Source organism: Lygodium microphyllum, chromosome 9, assembly GCF_053477565.2.
Source record: "Lygodium microphyllum isolate KBCC chromosome 9, Lygodium_microphyllum_v1.1.10, whole genome shotgun sequence".
NCBI classification, from domain to species: domain Eukaryota; kingdom Viridiplantae; phylum Streptophyta; class Polypodiopsida; order Schizaeales; family Lygodiaceae; genus Lygodium; species Lygodium microphyllum.
Window position 1 is genome coordinate 158,171,945 of NC_141143.1, and position 18,686 is coordinate 158,190,630.

Here is an 18,686-nt window from a genome sequence, read left to right on the forward strand (position 1 = left end):
AACTTGCTTGATATTGTTTTTCTGTGTCACGTGATAAGATTACGTGAAGGAACCAGTGCTTAATGGTTTAATTAAAGAAGATGATTATTATATGTCAAATCAATGTGTTAGATAATTACATAACTAAAAACAAACCGAGGAAAGTGCGGAGGATGGGCCATGGGTCCGTCCTACGGTTGGGTGGTCCTGGTTAGCCGGGAACTTTTCTCAAAGAACAGCAGGATGATCATCAAAGAAAACGAATAACGGAAGCAATGACCTAGAGTTATGTCTTACCCGATTTACGCTGTTTTAGGGGAATGGAATGGGACTATGCCTTATGGCAGAGAGGTTGAGCTTTGCATCCCTCTCGTTTCCCATTCTCCTTGAACCAAGTGCAACGTGAATCCGCTTCATACCTGGCGTTTCTGCGTAAAGTAGTTCACTCGGGTCCGATGCTAGTTGTTGTTAGTTAATGACCAGTCAGAAAAACCCTAATTCCGATCAATCCTAAGTGGGAACGGCCAAGATACTTCCGCTATGTGGCAGACGCGGGAAGACCTAGATCGCAAATCCCGTAACATTCCATGGGAGTGCCGAGCGGAGCTTTCTAAACATCCTTTCCGATGGACTGCTAAGACGTGTCCTGGATGATACTAAGGGGACACGTTAGAGCTGGGCTTAGTGTGGAAACATGATTCTGGATCTATGCTTGGGGTTGTATTTGGTTACCAATTTAAACTTTCTGTGTTAGGATTTCGTTTACATATCCCTATACAACTTAAATCAATGCACACATATTTTCCATTGCTACTATGCAACCATTCGAATGAACATAAAATTCTTATTTAACCGCAGGAAAGCATAAGCCTCAAGTACAATTATTCAAGAATAGTTAGGGTTTGGCTGAGATGATTTTCTTTTCAGGAGCTACATTAACACTAGGTTAGTCATTTCCTATTAGATTCAGCTACTATAGAGACACAATAGTAGTATGGATTGGGGGAATGGATTCTCAGGAAGCGATAAGTCATGGGAAGTTCAGGAAATCCTTGTTTTTGATAGCCATGACGTTCATGTCACCCCATTACTTTTGCCCCATTACTTTAATTCTGTTTGCTGGTAAAATTTTAACCACCTCATCGTAGATGTAGCGGTTTTGATCTATTTGCCGTTATCCGATGTTACAGGATCGAGTTCACACGAGCTTCATGGAAGACGAATAACGTGATAATCTTAAAGTCTTCCAACCACTTTAACCTCTTCAGATTGTTTTGAAGATAGGCGAGTCGGTTGGCATTTGTGTAGCAGTATCCTACGCTCCAAGTCCAACACCTTTCCACATACAGTGGTGAGGGGTTGTAGAGCCAATCCAGGATCCCCATCATGTTGGACCATCTGCGATAGCTTGAAGAGTTCATAGTTGTCCTAAACATGATATGAAATATGAGGAACCTACTCCATGCCTCGTAAGTCTAGAAGCAGTAGCAATCCACAAGTGAGTAAAAAGGAGAACATTTTCCAATGAAAATATCGCCTCACTCTTTTTTTTCCTAATTGTTTTAGTTGTTGGTCAGCTCTGATACCAACTATGACGTGCCCATCTCTTGGCTATCCAAGCACATTTTGGCACTCCATCGAGAAATGAATCTAAGTATCGCCGCCTGGCACTCCCACGGAATGGCACGCGGTTTGTTGCCTAGGGATTTGCGTGACTTGAGATAGGGATAATTAGATAACTAAAGTATGCCCACCGGCTTCCCTCAACAGGTGTACTTTAGTTATCTAATTATCCCTATCTCAAGTCACGCAAATCGTTTGAGTAGGACCCGGAGGCATGGAATTTATAGCCAGAGCCCCCCTTGGCATCCAAGCATCCTCCTACAATTCAAACCAGCCCACGGAGAGACCTCTCATGGCAAGTCGGTCCACGTTCCCATCATGGCTACTTAGAACCCCCTTGGCTAGGGTTGGTGGCCAGCTAGGGGTGGTTTGGCATGCCCTCCAAAAGTTCAACCTGATTCATTATTCCCATTTCTTTTATGAGTTTTGGGTCACACAATCTTTTTACAAGTGGTGTCTCTAAATTTACAAGCACAAACAATGGTGCAGGTGAGTGCTTGGGACATCTGCTAAGGTGGGGTCCCTATCTTTGACACTTCGTGTTTGTCCTTCTTACCTTGGCTGCAATTTCCAATAGGGTTAGGGAATACCTTCTTTCCAACTCCGCTCTTGTGTGATAGGAGTGAGCAATTATGCAATTGGATCTATACCCAATAATTCTCGAATGGTAGCCGTCTTAGCTTGCTAGTCTTTAATCTAGGGTTCTTGTCTTGGAAAAAACAACACTCGAACTCTCTTGTATTAACGTCGCGTTGCATCATGGTTAAAGGTGATATCTTCAAGGTTGGTTCAGCTTTTTCGAGGCCAGATGTAGAATAGAGACCAGTGAGCATTTTACTTGTCTCAAGGTCCCCCTATGAAGTAACAATAGATTAGCTCAATTACCTTTAATCCCTAAATAAGTCGAGTTAAGCCCTATATAGGATTTATCTCATTAAACTTCTTGAGCAATTAAGGTTAATGCTTCACATGTGTGTCTTATAACTATCTTTAAGATGAATCCCTAGTAGTGCAGCTGAAATCGTTCGTGATACCACGTAACCTAAATGCGAGTCCTTCTTAGGACGATGATGCAATGCGGAGTTCTACTCTTGGGAATTTCATTTCAATGCACTTATGCGAATCATAAATAGAGGCTTGTATTTTTCTTTTGCACGAGGAACACGAAATCATCAGGGTAATGCATGTGAGAGCCACATATCTCTAAAGGATTATAGAAGCCCAATACCCAGCTTATTATTGCAATGACCTAAACATAACATGTTATTGTAGCACTCACAATTCTCATGGACTTGATTCAAGATTTTACACCTACCTTTCCAATTTAACCAATTTTGCGGTGCAAAAAGTATGATTTCCACTTATTGATGGATATGCTTTATCATCCCGATAACCCATTTTTCAATTTCTTTTACCTCTTAAACATGCCAATGCTAGTGTGTAAATCTAATGCACTATGAGTTCAACAATAATCACAACTTTCTTTACTGCTAGTTCCTTGGCCACCAACTCTTCTAGGTTAGTGACAATTCGAAACTTGAGTTGGTTGTGGCTGCGGGTCTCAAAGCTAATGTCATGTTTGTGGCCTCTCATCGTCGGTGAAAGAAAGAGGTGTCCCTTGTCCTTGTGTGCTGCCATTCTCGATTCCTGCATGGAAAAAATGGATTTTCAGTAGTTTGTTATTGAGGTAATTTTGCATAATTTGTGGAGTGACAAGAATGATAAGCTTCTTTAATATTGACAAAGATTTTCCTTTTATGTCATTCATACATTCCAAGCAAGCATAAGTATACCATCATTTTGCCCTTCCTTCCACTTTATGTTTTGTTGTTTTCTATTTATTTTCTAAACTTATTCTATTGTTTGGTTTGAGTTTTGGTTTTTTTATTTTGGTTTGATTTTTCCTCACCTTGCTCCCTCCTCTCTGAATTTGATAAAAATCCTTCCTAGGATTGGAGAATGAAGGGTTAAAGGTATTCAACGTGTATGGGGCATTACTTTTGCATGAGCCACACATAGAATTTTGGATTGTAGTCCAGGGTAGCATAGTAGTCCATGTCAAAAGGACATATGCCTACTTCAGTGATGTAGGTGAGAACGTTCGTGAGGAAGTCACCCAAGTTTATTTTGCTAGCAATATGTAACTCCTCCTCAGAGAGAATGTGGTCTAAATAAGGATGGGCCATGATGTGTTCCTCTAGGGGTCGATTGTGGATAATGGTCAACACCTTATATGAGATTGGAGCTACGCAAGTTGGGTCATACTTTGAGGTTTTAATTGCATGTCTTTGCTTAGGGAGAGTCATGATTTGGCAGCCTCTCTATTCCCATTGAAGGTGAAGAGCATACCATTTGCTCAAGAAGGCGGAATAGCTTTGAGTGAGGTGCTGCAACTCTTCCACCTTGTGAGCTGTGGTTGAGACGATGCTTTTGTTGTATGAAGTGATAAGGCGTTGTTTGCGAGCTTATTCTATGGATACATCGGTGGCAATTAACTCCTAAGCTGCTTGTGGGGCCTTAACAAATATGAATTCAGATTCTTCCCAAGAGCAAGGGAATGCATGCATTTCCATGGCCATAGATTCATCTAAGAGACCTAAGTCTAGCTGATCATAGCTTTTAGCAAGTGTTATGAAGGTGGCATCTAAGCGGCCAAATGCAAGTGACTAAGTCATCCCTCATATTCTCCACCAAATCCGACAAAGTAAGGATTGATTGGCGCTCATAATAGGGGATTAAGCCTAATGGTGGTTGGAGTTGGGCTAGACAAGTTTGCAGCTAGTATCTACAGTGTTGAGGGGTCTTATGGGTGTGGCTGTGCCTCTTGGATGTTAGAGGTAGCCTATGATGGTGAGTCTCTATTGTCAAGCATTTGAGAGGGCTTGGGGACATTAGCAGTGCTAAGTTGAGGTGGTTTAGGGACAGCATGCTGCGGTATTGGCCGATAGATTAGTTGAGGCTCTGCAATCTTAGTGGTCTTGTGTGTGATGGGGCTTAGCAGCTTGAGCCATTGGTGATTTTGGTTCTGGATTTAGTATTTGATCTTGCATGGTCAAGCTTGAGGGTTGTAGTTGAAGGGTGTTGTTGGTAGTCTTGGCTTTGAGTACCCATATCAAGGTATTGCCCTCATAATAACCTTGTGCCTACAATAGGGTCTTAGGGATCCATCTTGGTTTGATCGTTCTTTTATGCCCATAATGTCTTCCCTGCCTCCTAGGTATTGAATACGGGTTCCTAGCATTGTGTTGTCGTGTTTGAGTACTTCGAGGTCTCGAGTAAGTTACTTATGAATATATGTGTGCATCACATGGGTTTGAAATAAGGTATTTTTAAAATACTATTTTTATACATTTATTACACACAGAAGGGTGTAATATAAGGGGGTTATTTACATATTGAATAGAAAAGGGCTATGCTTTATTCATGAAAAATTCACAGATAAGGATATTTATAAATAGTCCTTGAACGCATGTGATGTAGAGGATATACATATAGTAACTTCCTCGAGTTTGAGGTGGTGGTCTTTGATGTTTAGGGACCCATTTGAACTTGGGTTCATGGGTCTTGGTTTCACTTGCGGGTGGTGCATTCACATTGAGACTCGGCAGGTTGTGACAAGTCACCACCCCCATTTTTAGACTTAGTTGTGGGTGTCTCTATCAATGGCTTTGTGGTCTTTGATAGAGCTCTTTGATAGAGCTGCGCTACCCTTGTTGAAAGCCATCACTATGTGTACATTTCCAATGGCAAGGTGGATGCACTACAACTCGTAATCAACATGACAATGGGTTTTTTTTATAAAATGTGCATCCCATCAGTGATTCGTTACCCCTATCTTTTTCATTTGGAAACACATAAAACAGTATGGGTAAACTCTCAAACTTGATAGAGACTGCAACATTGCAACTTTCCAAAAGTGCATGTGATGGACCCCCAAAAGGACTGAGCTTCACATTTGTGGGTTGTACTTGCGGTCGGTCAATTTGGGTCCAATGATCATGGGTCAGAATGTTGTAGTCAGCTCCTTCATCTATCAATGCATCAAACGAGGTCATGTTCTTAGCAGTGACCATTATATGCAAGTAGGCGGGTGCTATAGCTTCTTCCTCCTCATCTTCTATCTCCAGTAAGGGTGGCAATTCTGACATGAATAGGGGGTTCTAGCATTGGGGTTTGTGGAGTGGATGAGTTGGAGGATAGTACCTCTTGATGTGACTACCGTTGAAAAAACCTATGCCCTCGCCATCTAGGGTTTCCATTTCCTCATTACCTGTTCGACTGATGGCACGTACTCTAAAAGGCCCTAAGCCTTTGAATTTCATCTTTTACTCATGCCCCTTTACCGAATATAGCAATATAAGGTCACTCTAGTCAAAGTCATGCTGTTTGACATGATTGTCAAACCAGCTTTTCCTTCGTGCCTTCTCACAAATCAATGCATATGTTGCCAGAAATCGAGTCTTTGATAAGCGCTCCAACTCAGCTAGACGATCCATCCATGCTTCTCTTCCTTCCCATCTCTCCTAGATGGCTATTCTTAGACTAGGTATGAAGAATTCTATTGGTAGAATAGCTTTTGTATCATAGGTCAATTGAAAAGGATTCTGTTCCCACATTTGTTTTATAGGTTGCATGATAGGTCCATAGTGCTGCCATCAATTTTTTGTCCTAGTCGTTGTGCGAGGCAAAGACAACATTGGTTAGCACGCTTACTAGAATTTTATTTGTGGATTCTTCTTGATTGTTTGCCTGAGGATAGTAGGGTGAGGACTTTTGATGTATGATAAGGAAGGTGGACAGGAGGTGGGAAACCACTTCATTGATGAAGTGTGTGCCTTGGCCATCAACCAACTCGATGGTACAATCAAATCATGAGATCACTTATTCTCAAAGAAACTTAGTCGTGGTTCTAGCATCATTCTTCCTAGTAGCTCGAGCTTTGGCCCACTTTATAAGGTAATCCATTGCAACTATGATATATCTGGCTTGTGAATATTGGGTTGTTGGACTAATGGGCCCAATGAAGTCTATTTTCCATTTTTTGAATGGTTGTCTTGCAATAATAGGGGTCAGCTCCATTTTGTCCTTCCGAATAGGTACCTTGGTCCATTTTAGCACTCATCACAATGCTTCACGAATCTTGCTACATCACAAAAAAGGGTGGGCCACCACAGTTGAGATTGTGACACCTTGCGGGCTGTCATGTCTTCGTTGAAATGTCCTCCTGCCAATCCATCATGCGCCTCTATGAGCACATCATACGTCGCATGCTCGCATATGCATCTATGCAACAAGTTGTCTTGTCCTAGCCTATAAAGTTGACTAGCTATGAGTTGATATGGTCGTATCTTGAGAATGAGATGCCTAAGTTGAGCTTTCTTGATGGGTCTCCTCAGTAGTCTGTGCTCTGGCACTTGGACTATGTCGTCTGTCCAATACAGCATTAAATCGGCTCTAAATAAATCTCTCTCGCTAGACAAGTTAAAGAGGTGTGCATCCGGCAAGTCACCATTATACCTTCTCCAATGGTTTCTCCGATGGGTATGCAGGACATGTGATTAGCCATGTAGTGTTTTTTCCCTTTGCGTACCACCATTGAGAATTCAAATTCAAGAAGCAGAAGTAACCATCGAGCAATGCATCCCATAGCGCATGGTTTATTCACTAGATACAACAATGCTTGATGATCCACAAAGAAAGTGAATGGCATGGCCAAGAGATAATGCTGGTAGAATTTGTTCACAGTAAATACCATGGCTAGTCCTTCCCTTTCGATGGTGGAATAGTTCATCTCTGCATCTGTGAGATGTCTGCTAGCAAAGCACACAAGATAATCTAAGTTGTGTTCCCTAGGTTGGCACAACACCGCCCCCACGACAAATTTTGAAGTATCAATATGCACATGGAAGGTTATGGTTCAGTCTAGAGCTCTTAAGATAGGTGTTGTTGTTAGAGCACTTTTCAACTCCTCATATGCATGCTAGCATTCTTCAGTCCACTTGAATACTATGAGTAGTTTGTAAAGAGGTCTAGCAATCAATGCATTATTAGTTTAGCACAAACTGCCTGTAGTATCCTGTATGACCTAAAAAGCACTGAACTCCCCTATAATCAGTTGGGGGTGGAAGGTCAACAATTATTTGACTTTCAAGAAGTCTGTGGCAATGCCATACTTCGACAACACATGCCCTAGAGTGCAACCATGCTTTACCCAAAACTAGCCCTTAAGGGGGTTCAACGAGAGATGATATAATCGGCATCATTCAAAGGTAGCATGGAGCTTATCTAGGTGTTCTTGCCAATTGGAATGGACACAAAGATCATCTATGAATACTTCTAGCTCACACCTAATCATGTCCTTGAAAATGGCACACATAAGCAGTTGAAACATGGCTGGTGCATTACTCAGCCCAAAGGGCATGACTACATAGAGAAAGACACCCCACTTAGTAGCAAATGCGGTCTTATGTCTATCATCAAGATGCACTTGCACCTGGTTGTATCCTGAGAAGCCATCCAAAAATTTGAAGGCTTCTTTACTTACCACTCTTTCTAGCATTTCTAGCATGTGCTCTGTGTATGGTAGTGGATAATTGACTCTCTTCATGGCAGCATTAACCTTCTTATAATTTACACACACACTGATTTTTCCATTCTTTTTCATAACAATGACAATGGGTGAAACCCAGTCCGTGTGCTAAATTTCATAGATTAATCTAGCTTGCATTAGCTTGTCTATTTTCCCCTTCATAGCATGCATGTGTTTGGGATTCATAGGATATGGTCTCTATTTGATTGGCATTACATCTAGCATCATAGGGATGTTATGAGTCACTACACTTGGATCTATCCCTTTTAGCTCATCGAGGGACCAAGCGAATACATATATGTACTCTCTTAAGAGAGCAATGAGACTCCCTTCCTCCTCCTTGGTCAAGTCATCGGCTATAAAGATAGGTCGAGGTGTCTCCCCTTCCTTGGCTAGATCGACCTCCTTGACTTTGGTTGGTCCTTCTATTGGCTCACTCGCTTGCCCTTGTCATTTGGCTCCTAGCAAGATCACTACCCTATTGCCCTTCTTAAATTTTTTGATTATCTTTGGTAGGTCTTGCGGTTTCTTTTGCTCTTGAGCTTCTAACTCCTGGGTCTACTTTCTCCTTTCCTCCTTTAACTACCTATGCCTTAGGTGGACTAGCAAGTCTCCTGGTGTGTTTGGTTGCAGGGGATCAGGGTACTTCGGGGTTGTTGTCAGAGCTTATCTCTGATTCTGAGTCAAACTCTCCATCTTCACTAGAAGAAGGAGTTTCTCCAAGCCGGTATTAATTCAGATGATGTCTCTACCCAAAGGAGTGGTGCGGCACTGGGTCGAGTGAGGCCAACTTGCTCATAATCGATTGCTCCTATGTGCTCTAGCCATGCATGATCACATTCCATTCTCATAATTCCCCGTTCAATTCCAAAGGTATTCCCTTCCCGTGGCTTGGAGTCTGCTCGTATCTACTCTATTACTCGTCCATTAGTGTCATACTCGATTGTATCAATGTCCTCTCTACTTTTGTTCGCTGAAGGACTAGCAGTCCTCATATTTTTCCCTCCCTGGTCTCATCGGCTCATAGATCTAGATCCTCATTTTCATCGGTCACCAAAGCCCAATTGTACATTAAGTTTAGGTTGTGCACTTTGGTCCACTTCCACTCAGGTTTGTCTAAGAGATCCCTAAGAGGCTTCAAATTAGTGGTGGCGGCTGGATTGCCATCTAGCTTGCCTATGAAATATTCAACAATCTCATGAAGTTCTCTTTTCTTGTTTGGGACGTGGAACCTAGCAGGGATTGGTTTTCCACCATTAGGAGCCCTAGCCATCATGCATAAGGGTATCGAGGACTCATTCTTGGGCTCACTTCTTGTCTTGGCAGCGCACTTGCATTCCTCATCATTTGAGAATGGCAAATCGATAGTGGCAAGCACATGCATCCAATCTCCCTCATCCTCCAAACATGGGATGTACTTTGTCAGTGACTCGTACAGTTCCCTAATTGGAGTATCACCTTTCAATAGAGTAGAGATGGCATGCAAGTCAACTCTTGTAGTCTTCCAAGTATTCATCTCCACCCTCACGGCCTCCATTTGATACTCGTGCATTCCTCTTCTACCAGGGTCGACCTAGCAAGATATCGTAGTCCACACCTTTCATGACAATGTAGTTCACTTGGAGTTGCACTCCTGCAATCTTCAATGGACAATTATTCAACACTTCGAATGGTTTTACCTTCATTTTATTGGCTAATGTGACGTTGAACCTAGCGTTCTCAATAGGCTTGGGAAAGTTACTCATGAATATATGGGTGCATCACGTGGGTTCAAAATAAGGTATTTTTAAAATACCATTTTTATAAAAATTTTCATACAGAAGGGTGTCATATGAAGAGGTTATTTACAGATTGAATAGAAAAGGGTTATGTTTTATTTAAAAAAAATTCCCATATAAGGATATTTATAAATAGGCCTTGAACGCATGTGATGTAGAGGATATACATATAGTAACTTCCCTGAGTTGATAGGTGGGTTATCCCAAGCATGGAGCAGTGCATGGCTAATCACACTTATGTCTCACTTACGACTGCCCCCGTGTCCACAATCCCCTTTCTCGTGGCATCTCCCAGTGCGAAGATGGATAACACAGCATGCATCTATGTGCCTTTCTAAAAATTGTTAACGTGTAAGAATTTGAGCATCGAGTGCAGCATTAGACTAGGTATCTGTGTGACTCTCGGGTAAGTTACTCATCACATGGGTTCAAAATAAGGTATTTTTAAAATATCACTTTTATACATTTTTATATATAGAAGGGTGTAATATAATGGGGTTATTTCTAGATTTAATAGAAAATGATTATATTTTATTTAAGAAAATTTCACAAATAAGGATATTTATAAATAGGCCTTGAACGCACATGATGTAGAGGATATACATACAGTAACTTCCCCGAGGCGTGACTGTGCCATTATCATACAAATCGACTACTTCTAACTCTATAGGTCCTTCCATCCACCACTGCTTTAGCTCTTGCCATAGTGTCAAATTTTTTCAAAGCAAGCTTCCTAAGTTCATAGTCACAAGGGTGTTGACTAGTGTCGTAATAAGGTTGGTAGCCGCTCGTCTCTCTCCTAACTCTACGTTCCCTAGCCAATGGCCTTGACTAGTTTGATGCCTTGTTGTTCTCATGCTTTGCCCAAGAGGAGCTGCTTGAGGTGTAGTATCATCTCTTATCCCCAAGCGTGTTGGTGAAATCGGTGTGCTTGCACTAGAGAGGTCATCTAGATCGTCCTCCAAGATAGGCTCAGTATCTTTTCGCTCACTCCTTGATCTTGTGTATTGCCTTGAGTTGGAGCCTTCAGTTAGGATATTCATTGACTCATGCACTTCCCTTCTGTGTTGTCTTAGGAGCGGATATCTCCGCTTCTACATCAGTAACTTTCTTGCCCTCGGGTAACGTCGTAGCACTCTTAGTCTTGAGTGTGACTTTCACTTCAGTCTTCTTTCTTCTTAGCCTACGCCTCTTTTTTCATATTGAGGAGGTGCCTAAGTTACTAGGTCTTGGCAGTGATATGCCGGCCTACTTTGTTTATGCTCAAGTCATCACATGTAATGGGATGGGCATAGCCTCCCCACCATCGAGCATTTTGACTCCAAATAGCCCCAATGGTACAAATGGTATAATTGCTGAGCTAGTGGTTGGTTTCGGCTTAGGAAAATCTACAAACAAGTGAGTGACTTCACACTCCATGCACCTAAGGTCTGCCTTCTCTCGGTTAGATGGCTCCCTCTTAGGATAGTGTGAAGGGACATGGCCACGGTGTCCGCATGTCCAATAGGTAATCGGGTCTTGGGATTACTGACCCAAGCCTCTATCCCTACCTCTTCCTAATGCTATCATCAGCACTGGTCTATAATCCATAAGGATTGGGTTGCCCTCTTCATCATACGAGATGTAAGGGTTCACATAGGCTTCCTCCTCCTCACTTGGCTCCTCCATGTAGTGGACTGGAGCGTCGCTTGATGGATGGGCTATGAAGGGTCTTGGTGGCCTAGATATACCTGTGGGATTGATCTCCATCCTAGGAATGGCTAGCTTAGCATCATTAGGTGCCAGAAGAGCCAATGGGGCTCCCCTCATGAAGAAGTTTGGCGGTCGGTTCCCTAGGTATGGTCTCAAGTATGTTACTCATGAATATATGTGTCAATCATGTGGGTTCAAAAAAATGTATTTTTAAAATACTATTTTTATACATTTTTACAGACAAAAGGGTATAATATAAAGGAGTTATTTATAGATTGAATAGAAAAGGGTTATGTTTTATTCAAGAAAAATTCATAGATAAGGATATTTATAAATAGGCCTTGAATGCAAGTGATGTAGAGGATATACATATAGTAACTTCCCTGAGGATATGGTTGGTTGTAGGTTCATGGGTATGGGATTCTCCTTAGTAGCCTACAATGCATGGTATCATGGCCAAACCTACCGCAATTATCACAAGGTCAAGACCTAGGGTCCTGACACTCGGCTGGAAGGCGGTTTTCACTACAATATACACACTAGACATGAGGCTATGTAGGTCTCCTCACTAATTTGTGCAATCTAGCTAGCTCCATTTTCATCTCGGCCAGCTAATCGTCCACTCCTATAGCTTCTTCAAAGACTTTGGCCAGCACATCTCTTTGCAAACTTGAGTTTCCTACTAAGGCCTTATAGAGTTCTTCGATGTGGATTCCATTAATAAACACCATGGATACAACTCTCTCCGTTGGTCGTTCATTGGTCGAAATCCTCTTAAAGAAACTCCGTACGTGAGTAACATAGTCCCTAATGTCCTCCTTGTCCCTCTACTTGACATTCATCAATCCTGACTATGAGGTTGTTAGAATATCTCAGAGAACCTCTTGATGAAGAGACTCTTGAGGTCGTTGAAGTTGGGTGGTCCTATCTGCCACGTCTAAGCTAGTATACCACATTTTGCCCTTATCGCCTATGCATAAGCCAAAATCTTGTGTGCATTGGGCGAGGTCAGTGAGGCCATTTGCATCGCAAACTTGCTCGAACTGCTCTACAAATCTATACGGGTTGTCACTAGGATGATACTTATCTAGCTACTTTGTGACTGTAGGAATCTTCTACTGGCTCCTCAAGCCTTGGTTGATTCATAATCCTATTAGCAATGTAGTTGCCAAAGTTGCTCCTCTACTCTCTACAGCGGTGTTTAGGATTTGCTTTGTGAGAAGCTCACTCAACGTAAGATCTGCTTCTATCGCTCTCTCCTCTCTACGTTTTGTCATGTTCGGTTCCTATTGACCAAAGCTAGTATTTGATGGACCTCTTGCATCTCCATGTCTCGCTTCAAGTTTCTAACTCACTACTCTTGATTGTATGCTGCCATGCATTAGAGCGCATGTCGTGCTAGATTTCTCTCTTCCTCAAGGTCAGCTATGCTATCCTGGGCTAGCCTACCTTGATGGTCTACCTTTTCTTGCAGATCATATTGCACTATCTTTTGTTGGATCTCAATCGGTAAGTCCCTCACATCTAGCTCATTGTTTTTGAAGTTCATGCATGTTCATCCTACCATGCTGACAGTTTCTTGGTCCGCTAGGTTGCCTATGAGGTTGAGTCGGTTGGGGACAATAATGGTTCCAATGGTGCTTGCTTCTTGCCCTTCTTCGTGGTTTCGTGGTCCGTGGTTTTGTTCTATGTTTGGGGTCTTCTCCTACTGGTGGGTTCATTCTATTATTATTTTTGAGTGTGTTCCTTTTTATTGTAACCAATCCACAACTTATATTCACTCATTGCATCTGTGGTGTCTTTTTTGTGCACGGTGCAAAATCAGGCTTTTAGCTTTCTTTAGTGCACTTCAAGTATTTATATCAAAATGGTGTGCGAACGTAAAGAACAATTATCGTGTTCACTCCGCTCTCTTCGTCCTGGCCTAATTTGGCTCTAGGCGTGATTACTAGCCACTCTTGGGTCTACTAGGATTTGATTTCCAAATCTTAGGCTACTCTAAATGGATGACTAGCCCTGCCAATCAATGCCTAGTATGCTTTGATTTCCAAATCCTAGGCTACTCTAAATGCATCAAAAATCACAACCAAAGTACTGATTCCTCCTACTTTCCAAATCATTTAAAACACAAAATATTTACTTGCTTCAAAGATTAAACTCACAAATCTCCTACCTTCGGGGATGAACCCTATTTTAACGTTTGATTTAAAGCGCATAAGTGCTAAAGCTTGAATCCATTTGTCTTGGCAACAGAACCAAAATGTAGAGGCAAGCTCACACTCAACCACCAATGATCTTACCTTGATGCTTGATGGAGTAGCCTCCTTCCTCAACCCCCCCAATAGCTCCACAATTCAAGATGCAAGCTCAAGTATCCTCAATCCTCCACCTTGCTCCATCCTCCATAGCCGTGCATGCGAGATGAGAGAAGAGAAGAAGATGGACAGATTCTCCACCATGGTCCCTCACCCTCACTCACTCACTCACTCCCTCCCTCCCTCCCTCACCCTCTCACACTCCCTCTCTCAAGCACAAGCACAAGCAAGAAAGAAGAATAGAGGACAAGAGGAGAATAATAGACCACTTTAGCCACGCACCAAAGAATGAGTTTTTCCTTCACTTTTTGGGTTTATATACAAGCCCTAAAACTTTTGGGTACCCATCCCCTTTTTACATGATCAAGCATCTTGCCAAGGTCCTCTTTTCCTACTCCCTTCTATTCCACCCTTTTCCTTCACCTATGCCCGTCTAGATTTTATAATTTGCATAGGAGGGAGTTTGGTGCTCTTTTACAAAAATTTCACAAGTCCCTTGCATTTAAACATGCGCCTTTCGCCTTTTGCACTTGCCTTGGATTTTCAAGGGCTGTCCTTACACTTCTTCACCATTTCTTCCATTGTGTCTGTATTTTTAGATTTTTCTTCTATTTTATCATGTCTTCTTTTTCTTTGCCTTAAACTAGGGTTAACACAAGAAGTAACTCATCCCCAAACAAAACCCAAAACCACAATGATACCCTTTCAACTTCCCAAGGAGCAAGCCAACTCTCCACTGAAAGAGGAAGTTGGTTCCAGTAAATCATCAGAAGAGGAGATTACTCCCTTGAAGGAGTTGAATCTATACTTGAATGCAGTTCATGGAACCTTTATCCACAAAGTGAAAAGAGAAAAGCAATTAACGTTTATGGATGCTAATGGTACTGAAAGCCACCTGAAGGTGGGTATCAATCTTCCAAAATAAGAACTATTGGTCTTGCATGACTTACTGAAGGAGAACTTGGATGTGTTTGCATGGTTGTCCAAAGATCTGAAGGGGATTGATCCCACAGTATGTCAACACCACATCGACCTAGAGGTTGATGCCAAGCCTATGAGGCAAAGATAGAGACACATGAATCCAAGTTACTCTACCCTCCTGAAAGCCAAATTAGTGAATCTCCTTGAAGCTCAGTTTATCTATCCAATGGCCAATAGTGAATGGGTTTCACCCATCATGGTAGTATCCAAGAAGAATGGGAAGTTGTGAATATGCATGGACTTCTGAAAGCTAAATTCCAAGACAAAAAAGAATCCTTTCCCTATTCCTTTCACAAACCAATTGTTGGAAATAGTGGCAGACCATGAACATTATTCCATCTTGGATGGATTCAATGGATACAATCAAGTCGAGATCGCAAAAGAAGATCAATCCAAAATAACCTTCAGAATATAATGGGGAACCTATTCTTATAGAGTGATGCCGTTTTGGGCTCTGTAGTGCCCCTACTACCTTCCAATGAGTAATGATGGCCACATTTCAACCATCTACATGATTTCATCGAGGTTTACCTAGACGAATTTCATGTCTATAGCCAAATTCATGAGCATTGGGGACATCTAGAGCAATGTTTTGACAAATGTCGAGAGTATGGGATCTCTGTCAACCCCGAAAAATGTGTATTTGGAATCTCGTCAGGAGTTCTTTTGGGCTATATTGTCTGTGTACAAGGGACATCAATAGATTCTGCCAAGATTTAGAAGATTGCAGCCTTAACAGCACCAACCAACCTCAAACAATTGAGGGAATTCCTTGGCCATGTGGGATATTACAGAAGATTCATTGTGCACTTTGCAACAAAGGCAGTCCCCTTGCATAAGCTCTTGAGGAAAGATGCAGAGTTCACATGGACCACTGATTGTGACGAGGCATTCAACACCCTAAAGGAGTGTTTGATTAAGGCACCCATCTTGCAACCTTGAGATTGGACAAAGGGGTTTCATGTGCATACTGATTGCAACAAAGGTAGTCCCCTTTTATAAGCTCTCGAGGAAAGATGCAGAGTTCACATGGACCACTGATTGTGACGAGGCATTCAACACCCTGCAGGAGTGTCTGATTGAAGCACCCATTATGCAACCTTGTGATTGGACGAATGGATTACATGTGCACACTGATGCATCAGCTGAATGTCTAGGTGTAGTTTTATACCAAAAGGGCCCCTCGAAGTTGGATCAAGTTATCTATTATGCAAGCCGGAAAGTAACCAATAGGGAAAGGAACTATACCATGATGAAGCTTGAGTGTCTAACCTATTGTCAACTCACTTCAAATTCTATGTGGACCATGAAGCCCTGTCCTTCTTGATGAATAAGGACAATGTGAAGGGAATAATGATGAGATGGCTCCTTCTATTTCAGGAGTTAGACTTTGAAGTGGTTACCAAACCCAATCGTTCCCATGTCCTAGCTGATCATATGCTGCGAGTCCCTCAAAGCAACAAAGAAGAGCATGATGACCCTAACCTCCCTAATGCTTCATGTTGAGATATCGAGCTCCACTCGTGATACGCCAGGGTGACCGTTGAGTACTTATGTCACCGACTTGTCAGTTGCAGACGCGGTTGGTACACCGCCCATGAATAATAGCTACATGATAGCTATCCTTATCTACTCTAGTTCGTGGCTCAGTTAGTATGCCACCTTAGTTAGTTGAGTTTGGTTTGAGACCCATACATAGGGTTCTTCTATTTCTTTGTACTAGAGTTCTTTTTGGCTTACACAACTAAGAAGAGGAAAATTGTTTTCAGCCTCCACCCTTGTGTGTCTTCCCCCATTGTGCAAGCAAGAAAGCTTCAAGCGAGACTCCTTCCTTCTCTCCCACAAATCTTGACATGGTATCAGAGCCTTGTTCGTGGTAAGGAGCTCAAGAAAGCAAGCCAAGCTCGCGGTGTTCTGGTAAGAGGAGCAGTGTTGCTTTCATTTTCTGTTTTGGGAGCAGATCTCTGCAGGTAGCACAGTCGGAAATTGCAGGAGTGCATTGTCTCAGGTTGAGACGCCCTTCGCGGTGAAGCAAGAGGGCAGTATATGCTGCGGGAGAGAGCTTTAGCTTTTGGCGACCCTGTTTTTTTGATTTGAGACCATTTCGGGGCCTGTTTTGGAGGTGGAAGTTTTCTGCACGCACTCAGGAAAAGGCTCAGTTTTATGCTGTTCAGCCACTGTTCTACAGGTCGGTGAAAAGTTACTGTAGAAATTGCATCGTATGCTTGTGCGCAGAGACATTGGGAGTTTCAGAATCATCCTTGGTTCCTGTTTATGCAAAATCGTCACTAGGAAGTGACTGTGTGGTCAAATACCACTTTCGCCAGTTTTGCAGATTTGCCCTTGTGAGGGTGAAGCTGAGTTTTTGCAGTGACAGAATTTTTTCGCAGTGTTCTGTAATGGCATCTGATTCTCTTTCACAGATTGTCACTGAAAAGCTTGACAAGAACAACTTCCAAGCATGGAAGTTTAGAATGACGAATTTCCTTATGGGAAAAGGATATTGGGAATTTGTTGCAGGAAATGAAGAAGAACCAGTTCTTCCTGATGTTCCCAATCAACAGCAAATGCAGGCATTCAAAATATGGCATGAGAGAGCCAGGAAAGTTATGTATTGGCTGTCTATCAGTATTTCAGACTCTATGATTGTGCATATTCAGGATGCAAGTACGCCAAAGGAGGCATGGGATACTTTGTCAAAAATGTACAGCACAAATACGCAAGCCAGGAAAATGCAGCTCAAGCAAGAGTTGCATAATGTGCAAAGAGAAAGTATGAGCATCAACGACTACCACATGAAGGTGAAGAAGATTGCAGATGCACTTGCTTCCATTGGGTCGCCAGTGGAAGATGATGATTTAGTTTCCGTGACCTTGAATGGTCTAGGAAAGGATTATGCACAGTTTCGGACATCCATTTCAGTTCGTGAAAGATTTCCTGATTTTGAGGAGTTGATTGCTCTTCTAATTTCTGAGGAACAGAGAAATGGTGGTGCATCTTCTTCAGGAGGAACTTCAAAAGAAGCTGTCTTCTACTCAAATGCTGGAAGAGGTAGAGGCAGAGGTAGAGGAGGCCGATTTGGAGGCCGCGGTAGAAATCAGAATATGCAGCAAACTCAAGAAAATCAGTCCTATGGAGGAGAATGTGGTAACTCTAGAGGCAGGGGGAGCCAAAGAGGTCGTGGTGGATGGCAAAGAGGCCAAAATGCAAACAGTAATGTTGAATGCTACTACTGTGGTAAAATGGGTCATATGGCTAAAGACTGCTATAAAAAGCAGAATGATATCATGAATGGAAAACTGCAACAAGGAAATTATGCATCTTCTAGCAGATAGGGTGATGACAGAAATGAGCATTTGTTCATGGTGCAGCACATGAACAATTCTGTGACAAGTGCAGAAGAAAGCAATGATGTATGGTATGTTGACTCAGGTGCATCAAACCACATGACATGTCATGCAGAATGGATGGAGGATGCAAGGAAAATGGACAAACCAGGATTTGTGGAGACTGGTGATGATACTGCACATCCTATTGTGCAGATTGGAAAAATTCCCTTGTCTATGCAGGATGGGAAAAAGAAATACCTGTCCGATGTATTTCATGTCTCGAATATCACCAAGAATCTGGTTTCTGTCGGTCAAATGGTTGAGCACGGCTTGCAGGTCAGATTTAATCCTCATGGATGCTTTGTTGAGGATATGAAAAATAAAGGTCGCTTGATAGCAA